The sequence below is a fragment of the Phyllobates terribilis genome, unplaced genomic scaffold (assembly GCF_046119375.1).
Source record: "Phyllobates terribilis strain yellow unplaced genomic scaffold, ASM4611937v1 Scaffold_1__5_contigs__length_1240528914, whole genome shotgun sequence".
Taxonomy (NCBI): domain Eukaryota; kingdom Metazoa; phylum Chordata; class Amphibia; order Anura; family Dendrobatidae; genus Phyllobates; species Phyllobates terribilis.
In genome coordinates, this window is record NW_027362761.1 from 865,540,899 (window position 1) to 865,553,568 (window position 12,670).

The 12,670-nt window shown below is 52.7% G+C and overlaps 1 protein-coding gene across 5 annotated transcripts in view; it reads right to left on the minus strand.

Annotated features, from left to right (window-relative positions):
* The window catches only part of LOC141153938 (uncharacterized), a 109,424-nt gene extending 96,996 nt beyond the window's left edge, over window positions 1-12,428 (minus strand). For 3 of the 5 annotated variants that reach the window (XM_073639258.1, XM_073639266.1, XM_073639241.1), the window contains exon 1: window positions 12,249-12,428. The gene's annotated coding sequence lies outside the window, so the exon portion shown is untranslated. Of the gene's footprint in view, window positions 1-10,018; window positions 10,306-12,248 lie in introns of those variants that run through there. The other 2 variants (XM_073639249.1, XM_073639274.1) reach the window with 2 other exon arrangements.
* Between the last annotated feature and the right edge of the window lie 242 nt (window positions 12,429-12,670).

The window sequence follows — 12,670 nt, forward strand, 5'->3', positions numbered from 1 at the left end:
AGTGGTCAAGACTAAAATTCTTGAATTTGTAGCTGTGAGTCAGCTCAGGGGAAGCATACAGGGTGGAGAAGCTGAAAGTCAGTTGCCTCTGAAACCTGAGCTAGATGATCTTTTGGAGACCACTGGTGAGACAAAAAACCTCTCGGTTTGTACCGAGGATTTGAGAGAAGAATGCACCAGTGAGTTCATGCATGAAGAGTTTAAGAAGGCCGTGGGAGCCTGTAAGGTGTACTCGACCTCAGGAGCTAAACAGTTGGTGGTCCTGTCCACGACCGAAGTCACAGTGAAGAAAGTGGCGATCCAAAGTGACATGCACTGGCGATGTATTCGCACGACGCGGTTTCTCCAGTTGAAGAAGGAACAAGCCGTTAGACAACTGGAGCTTATGAGAAAAGCTCACAGTCTGCGGAAGAGGTCATCCGGGTGCCTCATGTTCTGGTGAGAAAGCTCGCTGGGAGAAATGGCCGAGCCATGCAGATGATGGTAAAGAAGTCTGGTGTGGTGAAAGTAAGCAGTCCACGTGATCGTCAGGACTGGAATCCAGATGAAGACGGCATGGTGTCATTCTCCGCTCTAGGAACGTAAGAAATCCTGGAATATATGCGCATGCTGATGGAGTACCGAGTGACCTACCTGCGAGAGGTAGAACAGTTGAATCTCGCTAGACTGCGAGTGGATAGACAGCATCATCTGAGCAGCAGAAGATGGCAGCCGTCTAGAAATTGTGAGACCAGACAGAGAAAGGGCCCCCTAAATAACAGAACAGCTATAGCTGAAGTTAGGGACCTTTCAAGATGTCCTGAGAGTAGTGGGTGTGGGTTTAGAGGTAGTGAGACCTCCAGTAACTCAGGTTTGAGAGGCCCATACAAACGACCCAATAGAGTACGGGACAGTACAGAGTCTAACCGGACCTTAGATACCAAGGCATGTGAGTCACACTGCTGTATGGACCGCTGGGAGCGGTGGAGGTCTGACAAGGTTATGACTGACCGCTGGGAGTGGGGGAGGTCTGACAAGGTTACAACCTGGAAAGGTGACCCGACGAAGTCAGTGACACTGACAGATGGTAGATCCCTAAGGAATGGGCTAATGTCGTTGACTAATGTTCCAGGGGCTGAACAGCGCAATTGACAAGTACATGGTCTCTGTGTGAACTGTGGGTTGAGGTGATTGTGTATATTATGTGTTCAGCCCCACAAGTTTGAACAGGGGGGGGGGGGGTGATATGTAATGCAGCGGCATTACTGTAATGGTTCAGGGTTTGTTTAGGCCGACCATGTACCTCCCCCTCAGGTGACTCGTCACATGACTGTGACATCGCACAGGTCCTGTGCACACAGAAGGTCTGATCACATGACTGATCACAGCTGTGGCAGAACGAAACCGTTTAGACAAGGCAAAAGATAAAAGCGGTGCGTTATATGGACATTGTTGTAGTCACTTTGCTGAAGGCTGTAACTGGAGCCAAGTGGGCATAGCTGCCACTGGAAAGGCTCGTGGACATTATATGTGTGATAAGCGGTTTATGATAAATAATAAACTGCTGCATTGTGAAATACCGGAAAGACATTGCATGTGTGCTTTAATTGACCCGGTGAGGCGAGTGTCCCCCAGTATGATGACTAGCGCTGCCTTACAGTACACAAAAATCTCCTTTACTCTGTTGCCTCATTGGGGGACACAGGACCATGGGACGTCCCAAAGTAATCCCTGGGTGGGAAGCAATGGACGAATATTGTGTAGACAGGCCCCTAGAATTGGGGCACCGCTGCCTGCAGAACACATGTACCCAGGCTCGCGTCTGCTGAGGACTGGGTATGAACTCTGTAGTGTTTGGTAAACATGTGTAGACTAGTCCAGGTGGCTGCCTCGCACACTTGTTGTGCCGAAGCCTGGTGCTGAATGGCCCAGGAGGCCCCTACCGCACGTGTAGAGTGTGCCGTAATTCCTGCTGGAAGAGGAGAATTTTTGAGGCGGTAGGCCTCTTGTATGCTGGATCTGATCCACCTGGCAAGGGTAGCTTTGGAAGCTGGCGAACCCTTGCGGCCGCCTTCCAGTAGAAGGAAAAGAGAAATCAGACTTCCGGAAGGGCGCAGTCCTAGACACAGATACCCAATGCCCTGACAAGATCAAGAGTATGCAGAGCCTTCTGCACTCTATGAACCCGGGACCGGATAGAGAGATGGCCGTGAAATTTCCACATTGAGCTGGAAGTTGGACACAACCTTCAGAAGGAAGGATGGTACCGTACAGAGAACTACCTTGTCCTGGTAAAAAAACAGGAAGGGCCGCCTGCAGGAGAGTGCTGTCAGTTCAGACACCCTGCACTTTCTGGGATAGAAAGTGGAGTGGGACTTCACTAAAGGGTTCAAAAGGTGTTTACTGCAATGTTGACAGCACCAGGTTGAGGTCCCACGTTTCTAGTGGTCGTCTGTAGGGGGGAACCAATCGGGAAACCCCCTGAAGAAATGTCCTTACTTGCGGCTTGTTAGCAATGCACTTCTGAAAAAGCACTGAGAGAGCTGACACCTGGCTCTTAAGGGAGGTCAGGGACAGTCTGGCCTCCAGACCCGATTGAAGAAAACCAAGTACCCTGGGGAGGGAATAAGGGAATGGGGTCTGGCCACGAGATGCGCACTAGGTAAAGAAGGCTTTCCAGAGGTTGGCTTCCGTGCCCTGATCATAGTTGCAATGACGTCCGGCGACAACCCTAACTGGGTTAGAACCCAGGTCTCAATGGCCACGCTGTCAAATTGAGGGCCCCTGGGTTCTGGTGGTAGAACGGACCTTGTAACAGAAGATCCGGGTGGTCGGGGAGACGCCAGGGGACGTCTGCTGTGAGCTGTACGATGTCTGCGTACCATGTACGTCTGGGCCAGTCCAATGCGATTAGGATGGTTGGAACTCCCTCTTGCTTGATCTTTCTCACCACTCTGGATATCAGGGGGAGAGGTGGAAAAATGTACAGGAGCTGGAACTGGGTCCAGTCCTGAACCAGGGCGTAAGCTCCTAGCGCTGCGGGTCGTGTGTTCTGGCCATGAAGCTGGAGACCTTGGCATTGAAGTGGGATGCCATTAGGTCCACGTCCGGAGTCCCCCAGCGATGGCAGATCTGGCGAAAACCTTCGGGATGGAGAGACCGCTCTCCCGCCATTGCTTGCCGGCTGAGGAAGTCTGCTTCCCAGTTGTCCACACGCAGAATGTGGACCGCAGGGAGAACCGAACCTGTGTCTTCCGCCCAGTGGAGAATGTGTGTCACTTCTCGCATCGCCTGGGCACTGCGGGTCCCCCCATGGTGTTACACATATGCTACAGCCGTGGCATTGTCCGACTGTACTCTGATGTGAGAGGCTGCCAGTAAGTGATGGAAGGCTCTCAACGCCAGGAGCATGGCACAAATTTCCAAGATGTTGATGGGCATGGACGCTTCCTGGGGACCACTTGCCCTGTGCTCTGTGGTCTAGGTGTACCGCACCCCAACCCGTCAGGCTCGCGTCGGTGGTCAGAACTTTCCATTGACCCGTGAGAAAGGATTTCCCCTTTGTTAGTGAGGCTGGCTTGAGCCACCAGTGCGGGGACCTCCTGGTTGACGTCGTCAGCTGGAACTCCCTGTCGAGAGAAAAAGGGGTTCCTGTCCCATGACTTGAGGATGGCTAGTTGAAGAGGCCTGAGGTGAAGCTGGGCAAACGGGACTGCTTCTATTGTCGCCATCATCCTGTCGAGGACTCTCATGGCAAAACGGAGATCGAGGGGGTTTGTTGAGGAGGGTGCGAACTCCTGGAGTGCAGAACATCCATGGTGGCTGCCATGACTTTGGTAAACCCTCTGGGAGCTGTGGCGAGTCCGAACGGAAGAGCCATTAACTGGTAGTGGTCCTGGTCGATTACGACCCTGAGAAATCTCTGATGGGCAGGTGCAATTGGTATATGCAGATATGCGTCTTGTATGTCTATGAAGGCGAGAAATTCTCCCTTCTCCATGGACGCAATGATGGACCGACTCCATGCGGAAGTGACGTACCCGTACATATTTGTTGAGCTGTTTTCGGTCCAGTATGGGCCGTACGCCGCCTCCTTTCTTGGGGACTACGAATGGATTGGAGTAGAACCCTTGGGTTGGAAGTGAACTCTATCTTGTATCCCGAAGACACTAGTACCCTGACCCACCTGTCTTCTGTAATAGGCAGCCAGACTTGGTGAAAGAGCAAAAGTCGGCCGCCTACGGGTGGGGTGTCTCCCGGAGTCCGTGAGTCATGATGAGGAAATCAGATATTTTCCTCCTTTGGACTTTGACTGGCCTGCATTTGACTGCCAGGTCTTGTCCGACTTCTGCACCGACCGCGAGTTGTCCTTGCGCGGGGAAAAGGTTGCTATTTTGTGCTGGACGCGAGACGGACCAGCCTGAAGAGTTCCGAAAGGATCGGAATCGAGTTTGGTTAAACTTCATGCAAGTGCGTTTGGGTTACAGTTGGGAGAGAGAGGTACTCATACCCCCGATGGCGTTGGATATCATCATGTCCAACTGTTCGCCAAAAAGTCGACCACTGAGGTACGGGAGGCACGTGAGGGACTTCCTTGAGGCTGCGTCTGCTTTCCATTCTTGCAGCCAGAGGATATGCCGAATCGTGATGGCGTTTGATGCTATTCCCGCTGCACCCCTTGCTGAATCCAGATCTGCATGAAGCATGTAATCTGCTACAACTGCTATTTGAACCGCTTGGTCCGACAGCTCAGGAGCAAATGCTTGGAGGCCAGCTTGTAAATTTTTGGGGCCAAGCCAGGATGGCCTTGGCAGCCCCAAACTGAAGCGAACGCGGGAACCAGGGAGGCCCCTGCAGCCTTGAAAATTGAACGAACCTTGCGTTCCACCTGCCGGTCTGCTGCATCCCTGAGGGTTGAGCTATCTGGCAGTGAGAGGGGTGACTGTGGTGCTAGCCTAGAGACTGGGGGATCCACTTTGGGTGGTCTGTCCATTCCTTGGTGACCTCCTGTGGGAAGGGGTACCGCGCCTCCAGATATTTGCGATTTAAGGATCGATTTAAACTGTGGGTGGTCAAAGAGATCTTAGGTGGCTTCAGAGCTCCTTCGAAGGAAATGTTCTGGTGCCTCCGGGGGCAGATCAGAAATGTCCAGCACCCGATGGATGGATGAGATTACGTCCTCAACTAGCGCTGTATTGCTAGGGGGGATTGGGATCAGGGACCCTTCAGTTTCCTTGTCAGAGTCGGAATCACAGATGTCTTCCGAATCCTGTGTATCGCTAAGGCATCTCCTGCTGGATGAACCGGGGCGGAGGCCTTCTCTGGTCGGGGATCGCTGCGGAGATGTGCATTGTCTGTCCCTGGTAGGGGACGGTCTAAATGACCTGGAATTACGGTGTCTCTCCCTAGAAGGGGATGACCGTGTCATGGAATGACGCAGATGAACGTGAAGTGTAGGTCCGCTTGCGTCCTGACCTAGACGTGGATGTGCCTGGGTCGTCATGCACCTGAGTCTAGCTCTCCCTTTGCTGGGTAGCCCAAGTCGAGCTCTCCCTTTGCTGGGTAGCCCAAGTCGAGCTCTCCCTTTGCTGGGTAGCCCAAGTCGAGCTCTCCCTTTGCTGGGTAGCCCAAGTCGAGCTCTCCCTTTGCCGGGCAGCCCAAGTCGAGCTCTCCCTTTGCCGGGCAGCCCAAGTCGAGCTCTCCCTTTGCCGGGCAGCCCAAGTCGAGCTCTCCCTTTGCCGGGCAGCCCAAGTCGAGCTCTCCCTTTGCCGGGCAGCCCAAGTCGAGCTCTCCCTTTGCCGGGCAGCCCAAGTCGAGCTCTCCCTTTGCCAGGCAGCCCAAGTCGAGCTCTCCCTTTGCCGGGCAGCCCAAGTCGAGCTCTCCCTTTGCCGGGCAGCCCAAGTCGAGCTCTCCCTTTGCTGGGCAGCCCAAGTCGAGCTCTCCCTTTGCTGGGTAGCGTTCATAGCCGAGGCATGACGCTGCAGAGCCTAAAGCAAAGTGGAGGTTAGGTTATCTATAGACTGCGTCGTAGATTGCGACATCTGAGTGACCCATTCCTGCGTGGCATTAGACCCGAAGCATTGGCAGGGGCTTCTTGGGGCTTGAGTCCGGCATAGTGTACAGGGTGGCTATGCAGAGGGCCCTACTATGCAGAGGAGCTTATAAGAAATAATTGATTCACAGCTGAGGATGAACTCGAGCTGTGATCTTACCCCACCAGTGTGCCCCTAGGTTCAGCGCCGAAGATCCACAGTCCTGTGCCTCCCCGGAGACTGGCGGGCCCGGTCTGTATCTGCCAACCGGTAGTTGCAGGGTTAATTCCTTATCCTGCAGCAGATAATGGCCGCCGGAGTAAAGTTTAAGGAAGATGGGGGGCAGAGAGCTGAAGAGGGCGGCAGTTGCTTTGTGAAACCGCGCCCTTTCAGTCTGGATCCGCCTCCTCTATGACACTGTAGAGTGTCATATTTGTCATCCGGGGGGCGGACCGGGGGGGGCGGAGAGGAGGTGGCGGCTTTGGCTAGGCCGAAGCCGCGGTCTAAATTAGATGCCTGATGCCCAAAGGGGCTCCAGGCCGGCGCGGAAGTCCGGGAGGGGGCCGGATCTGAACCGGACCCCCCCGGATTTAAAGGCAGGATAGCGGTGTGGATATAAGCGGAAGGGGGGCCCTGAGAAGAGTCCCCTTGAGGCACCATAGAGCTGGTGCTGCCGCAGAGACAAGGCGCAGGGAGGCCTGTGCCTGTGCTGTGCCATGCCTGCCTGCACTCACCCCAGCCCCAACAGGAGCCCACAGCAGGGCTGGGGTCCCTGGATTCAGCTGCAGTGTGCTGCCTGTACAGGCCCTACCTGAGGCGTTTCAACCTAATGCCCCCCAGAGGGGGATTAGGGAGGGTGCTGCTGTCACCATCAGGGGGCTTTATCCTCGCCTCGACCTCAACCCAGAAACCAAAAGGAATTGGGGAAGGAGGGGGGTCTCGACTTCGAACCAGCACCCGAGGGGCTGGGGAAGGAGCGACATGGGGAATAGCCATCTCGACTTCAACTGTGCACCCCGTAATAGGGGGCAGAGGAAGGAGCCATGCCGGGAGTCTCGCAGGAGAACCACTTTTCTTCATCTGTAATCCCGTCGGAGAAAACGGAATAAAAGTTTTAGGTGTGCCTCCTATGCGACATTAAGCAAAAACTGGAGAAGGCTGACGCCGTCCAGGGGTGTATACTGCAGAGGAGGAGCCACGGTTAATCTTTTTCAGATTATGCATAGTGTCGCCTCATAGTGGACAGCAGCATAACACCCATGGTCCTATGTCCCCCAATGAGGCGACAGAGTAATATGATATATTTATATATATTTTTATCTAAAATAAATTCTGCTTTATGACCAAAATCTATTTACAGCCATAACATGAAAACATTCCCCTTCTGTCAGGCTGCTCAGATGCCATAGTTGTGATATTGGGGTTAAAATTACTTTTCTATTATTTCATCAAATACACCCTTTGCACACTGACAACTCTGGAAAAAACAAACAAACAAAAAAAAAACTTTGAAGACCAGTCACTTGTTAACTTAATTGTTTTTTTTTTTTTAAGTTTCTGTGAAAGGCAGCATCTGGGAGGGAGGGATGAAAATGCACACCCTGAGAGAAAAAAAAATCCCAAAAATCAAATAAAATCAATTCCCAGTTGGTCTGCAAGCTGAAATTTCACATACTGTACACCACAAGCCACAGATGTGAATATCTCTGAAATGGGGTGATGAAGCGCAAAAATGAAATAAAGCAGAAAAATCAGGGGCGATCATTGATTTTAACAAAGTATTTAACTCCATTTTTCCAAGCAAGTGAAAGGTCCTCTAAGGTTTAAATAAAAGTACCTGATCTTTATAGTCTGTGAGTTTCTTGCTCCATTTCAGAGACGCATCTTTGCTGTATGCTTTTCAGATGATTCCGCTCCTGCACAATGCCTTCGATTTGCTGCTGAAGATCAAGACGTTGCCTTTCAGCTTCAAGATTTTCATTTTGTAAGGAAACAACTTTTGACTGAGTTTCCTCCATAGCCTTCTATAAAGGTCTCGGCTGGGGAAGAGAAGTGCCCTTGCCCCCAGGGGCATCAGAGATGATCTGGTCTAACTTAGACCCAAACAGTCTGGAGCCCTGAAGCGGGAGATTTGTTAGTGATTTCTTGGAGGCCGGGTCGGCGTTCGAAGCCTTCAGCCAAAGAATTCTAGGTAAAGCGATGATATTGCTAGAGACGCGGGCTCAACAGGTAGCGGCGCCAAGGGACGCCGTGAGCAGGTATTTCTCTGCGTGGGCGATCTGATCCGCTAGGTCAGCCAGATCGTCTGGGGAAGCCCCCGTGAGGATGCCCTGCCTAAGCTGCTTGGCCCATGCGGAGACTGCTTTTGATACCCAAGTTGAGGTGAAGGAAGGACAAAGGGAGGTGCCAGCAGCCTCGAAGACTGACTTAGCCAAGGCCTCAACCTGTCTTTCCGTAGTGTCCTTGAAAGAGGAACCGTCTGGAAGAGACAGTACCGTCTTAGCAGAGAGACAGGAGGATCCACAGAAGGGGACTCCATCCATCTGCTGACGAGGTCGTGGTTAAAAGGGGTATACCATGTCTGTTTCTTTTCAGTGAAGCGCTTTTCCGGATGCTCCCACTGTTTCTGAAAGACACCATCAAATTCTGAATGGTTAGAAAAGGTGCGTGCCGGGCACTTGATTCTCTTGAAGGAAATGGAGTAGTCCTGAGAAGGGCTCTCGTCCTCTTTAACATGCAGAGTCTGATTGACAGCCGATATAAGGCTGTCAACCATGTCTTCGATTCTAGAATATTCGTCCGTGTCGGATCCAGAGTCAGAATCTGATGCCGTGTCTGATCCCGGAGCGACCTCTGGGGAAGAGGTGTGAGATGCAGGAAGCAATTTGGAGTCTGGAGAGCTGGAAGATGAACTTGTGTGAGTCCGTTTCTGAGAACGTGCCCTTGGTCTACCCTTAGGAGGGGGCAGGGGTGCCAGCGAATCGTCCGTGGGAAAGTTCGGAGCACTGGTGGCCTTGGATAGCATGGGCAAGCGTTCTAGGACCTGCACCAGAGATTGAGATACCTTGGTGAGGTCAGAGACAGACTGGGACATAGCAACAGTCCGTAGGAGGGAGAGTTACCTCGTCCTGAGCGGCAGGGGGATCTTGGGGTGCCAGCATGGTGGGAGGCTTGCAGGTCGAGTAGAAAGCAGTTGTCAGACCCACGGACCACTTAGTACTGCAAAGAGCACAGGCGTAGTATGTGACTGTGTGAGCGGGACAGACAGAAAGCTCCCTGTGTTTGGGCATATGTGCCTAACCAGGAATACTGCAGAGGAGGGAGCTTGTGGACAGGAAAGGGTGTGTGTAGGTGCCAGAGCAGGGCCTACCAGGTCTGGAATGTGCACGGTCCCGTATCCCCCGTCGGAAACTCCGGAGCTGCGGAGACGGGAGCAGGGCTGCGGTGATGAGGCAGTCAGAGTGATGCTGCCGGAGCCAGAACAGAGAGCAGCGTAGAGGGGCGGTGCAGGGCAGGAGCAGAGCGTGCTGCCCTGAGTAACCTAGGGGAGCCGAGGCTCTGATAGGCAGATGGAATGGGGACGGGCTTAAGAACCTAACCGCTGATAGGTCCCCGGGAGAACTGTGGGCGTGGCGGAAGTGTCATATTGCTCCTCGGTCCTGATTGGCCGATTTCCAGAAGGGGCGTATACCCGCCAGTAAGAGGAACACCCCACCCGAGACGCCCCCCCGACGGAGAAAGCGCGGGCAAATTTGCCGCGCAAAAGGGAAAAAGACAGGGGGGGTTGTGGGGGACGCCATGCTGAGGGGGACGCCATGAAGATGCGAGGAGAGGGGGCGTGGCCAGGGAAGCGCTACTGGTAAATGAGCATCGGTGGAGATATGATGCCCCCATTAATAATCCACGGGATTTACAGGACCCGGTGGCAGGCAACTCTGTGCCATATCCAGTGTTCTGAGGGACCTGGGGGGCTGAGGTTGTAAGGCAGCAGGAGTGGGAGGGATTACCTTTGTTAGAGGTCCCGATGCCTCTTCTTCCTCTCCCCTTCTGAGGATGGTCACAGGAGGTCCTCCGTGGATAGGGGGGATCCTGGCTCTTCTTCCTTCCCGCACTGACTGGTCCTGGACAGTGCAGGAGATGGTGTCGACCCCAGAATCTGGGGGAAGGTCACCGCAGTGACTACCGTCTCCCTCCCAGGCCGCTCCGAGGAAGGGGCTGGGGTAGGGAATAGGCAAGGACTGGCCACTGGAATCACCCTGAGACACCTGGAGGTGACAGGGGATAGGTCCTGCCCAGCGGGTCCGAGTGTGGGCAATGTGGGAAATGCCACACTGCTCTCTCGGTCGCTTGAGAATGGGGATAACAGGGGACGCAGTGTTCCCTGTTAACCCTGAAGAGCTGCATCTGAAAAATAAAGAACAAAGATTAATAAAAAACACAACAGGGTTGGATCAGTTAGGATCCAGGTCTACCTCCTACAGACACTAAGCTTAAACTGGTGAGCTTGGTGCCTGTAGGCAGGTGCATACTGCGGAGGAGGAGCTATTCCTTTTTTTTTTTTTGCCTAGTGTCAACCTCCTAGCGACAACAGCATACACCCATGGTCCTGTGTCCCCCAATGAAGCGATAAAGAAATATATATATTCTATCTATACAAATCAGTTGTAAGCAAGCTAGACTATGACACCATTGGACAGCTCAGACTGCTCTTACTTAAAACAAAAATCGTAGATTGACATTAACTTTTATCTCGCCCCAGTGCTGTGAATCCAGCACTGGGGCGAGATAAAACACATACCAGAAACCTCCATATCGTTTTTCCCCCACTTTCCCTTTCCATAGACTTCAATAAGCAGCCATAGTCTGATCCCTCAGAAAGCTGGCACACAGAATTTTTTAAGCCAAAAAAGAAACAAAAACTCCAGCTCACCCTGACTCAGGTGTCCCGAAGCAAGGAATGAACGGGGAACCACTCGCCGGTAAATTGCAAGAAAAAAGGAAAGGATTCCAGCTTCTGAAGCACAGCAGACAATTCATTATTCCATAAAAACAAATTCCGTAGTCAAAACAGAATTAGCTACACGTTTCGAACGCTCCAACCTGCGTTCTTTTTCAAAGCCTTTGATAAAACGCAGGTTGGAGTGTTCGAAATGCGCAGCTAATCCTGTTTTGACTACGGAATTTGTCCTGAGAAGGACTGTTTGCTTGATTTGGCAGGCTTTAGAGATCCTACACTAACTATTTCAGAGTATAAATCTCTCCCTAGCTCAGCAGCACTGACCCTACACTGGCTGATCCGGGGGGACTGTGTCCAAGATGGCGGCGCCCAATTTTAAATACTCGAGGTGACGCTGTGCGGCCAGCCAATCACTGTAATGCCCACAAACAACATGGCTGCGGCATTACAGTGACTGGCTGGCAATCACTGCATGTTCATTGGCTCTGTAAAGAATGCCAAACGTGCAGGGCGGAGACCCGAGCTCCCGCCCGAGTAACCCGGAAATGCTCGGTGCTCGCCGAACATCCCGAGTAGTGAGATGCTTGGGCGAGTACCGAGCAGTGTCGAGCATGCTCGCTGAACACTAGTGCGGATGTGACATCCAGCTCCCCTGCCGATCAGTTGTTCAAGTGTAAGCAGCACATTCACATCAATGGAATAGTGGCTGCGGCGGGCACTGAACATCCTCCTATTGATGTGAACAGGGCGGATGTGCAGTGTTCGGCCGCAGCCACTATCCCATTGACAGAGCTGGGCAGCCCCGGCTGATAGACAGGGGGCCGGGTGTCGCACCCCACCGGTCAGACATTGATCACCTATCCTAAGGACAGGCCATTAATGGTAAAGTCCCAGAATTCCCCTTTAGTTCTGAGAGCACCGGCTATATCATACCACAACCCCACCCCTCCGCCATGATACACGGCCTGCAGACAGACAGCACGGCATGCTCTAGGTCAGGGCTCCCCAGCAGGTCATGTTTTCAGGATTTCCTTAGTATTGCTCGGGTGATGGAATTATTGCCTGTGGAGCTGATGGAATTATCCCCTGGGCCATACGAAGGAAATCCTGAAACCATGGCCTGTTGGTGGTCTTGAGGAGTGGAGTTGGGGGACTCTGCTCTAGGTGACAGACAGGATTAGGCAGTGACGCTTCCCGGGCCGCACACCAGGGCTCAGCGATAAGTGGCAGCCTACCCCCGGCTCCATATAAGCAGGCGAGGCGCCATTACTGGCAGTTACCTCAGGTTGAGCGGCCGGACCCTCAGGCACACCTTCACAGCGTCCTCCACAGACATGTCGCCACCAGGGACAGTTTCTCTCTCTCTCCCGTCCCAGCTGCCAGCAACGGTGTAAGTTTGAATTTCCCTCGAGCCAAACGCTGATTGGTTCATCCCTGCAGTGACGTGTCAGGATCGTCATCTAGGCCGGACTATACCATTCGGAGTTTTCATTATTTCATTCCTTAGATAAAACATAATACATTCATAGCTGGAGTTGAAGTGGAACGCGTGACATATTTAGAGAAGTGATAGCTACAGACGTAAATCTAATTGCATTATAAACGTGCCCTACAATGCTTCTCCCGATATAAAGTAAAAATGGTATGTTCCGTTGTGCCTGTGTACGGAACGCTGCAAGGGACAAACTTGGCAGTGCGAATT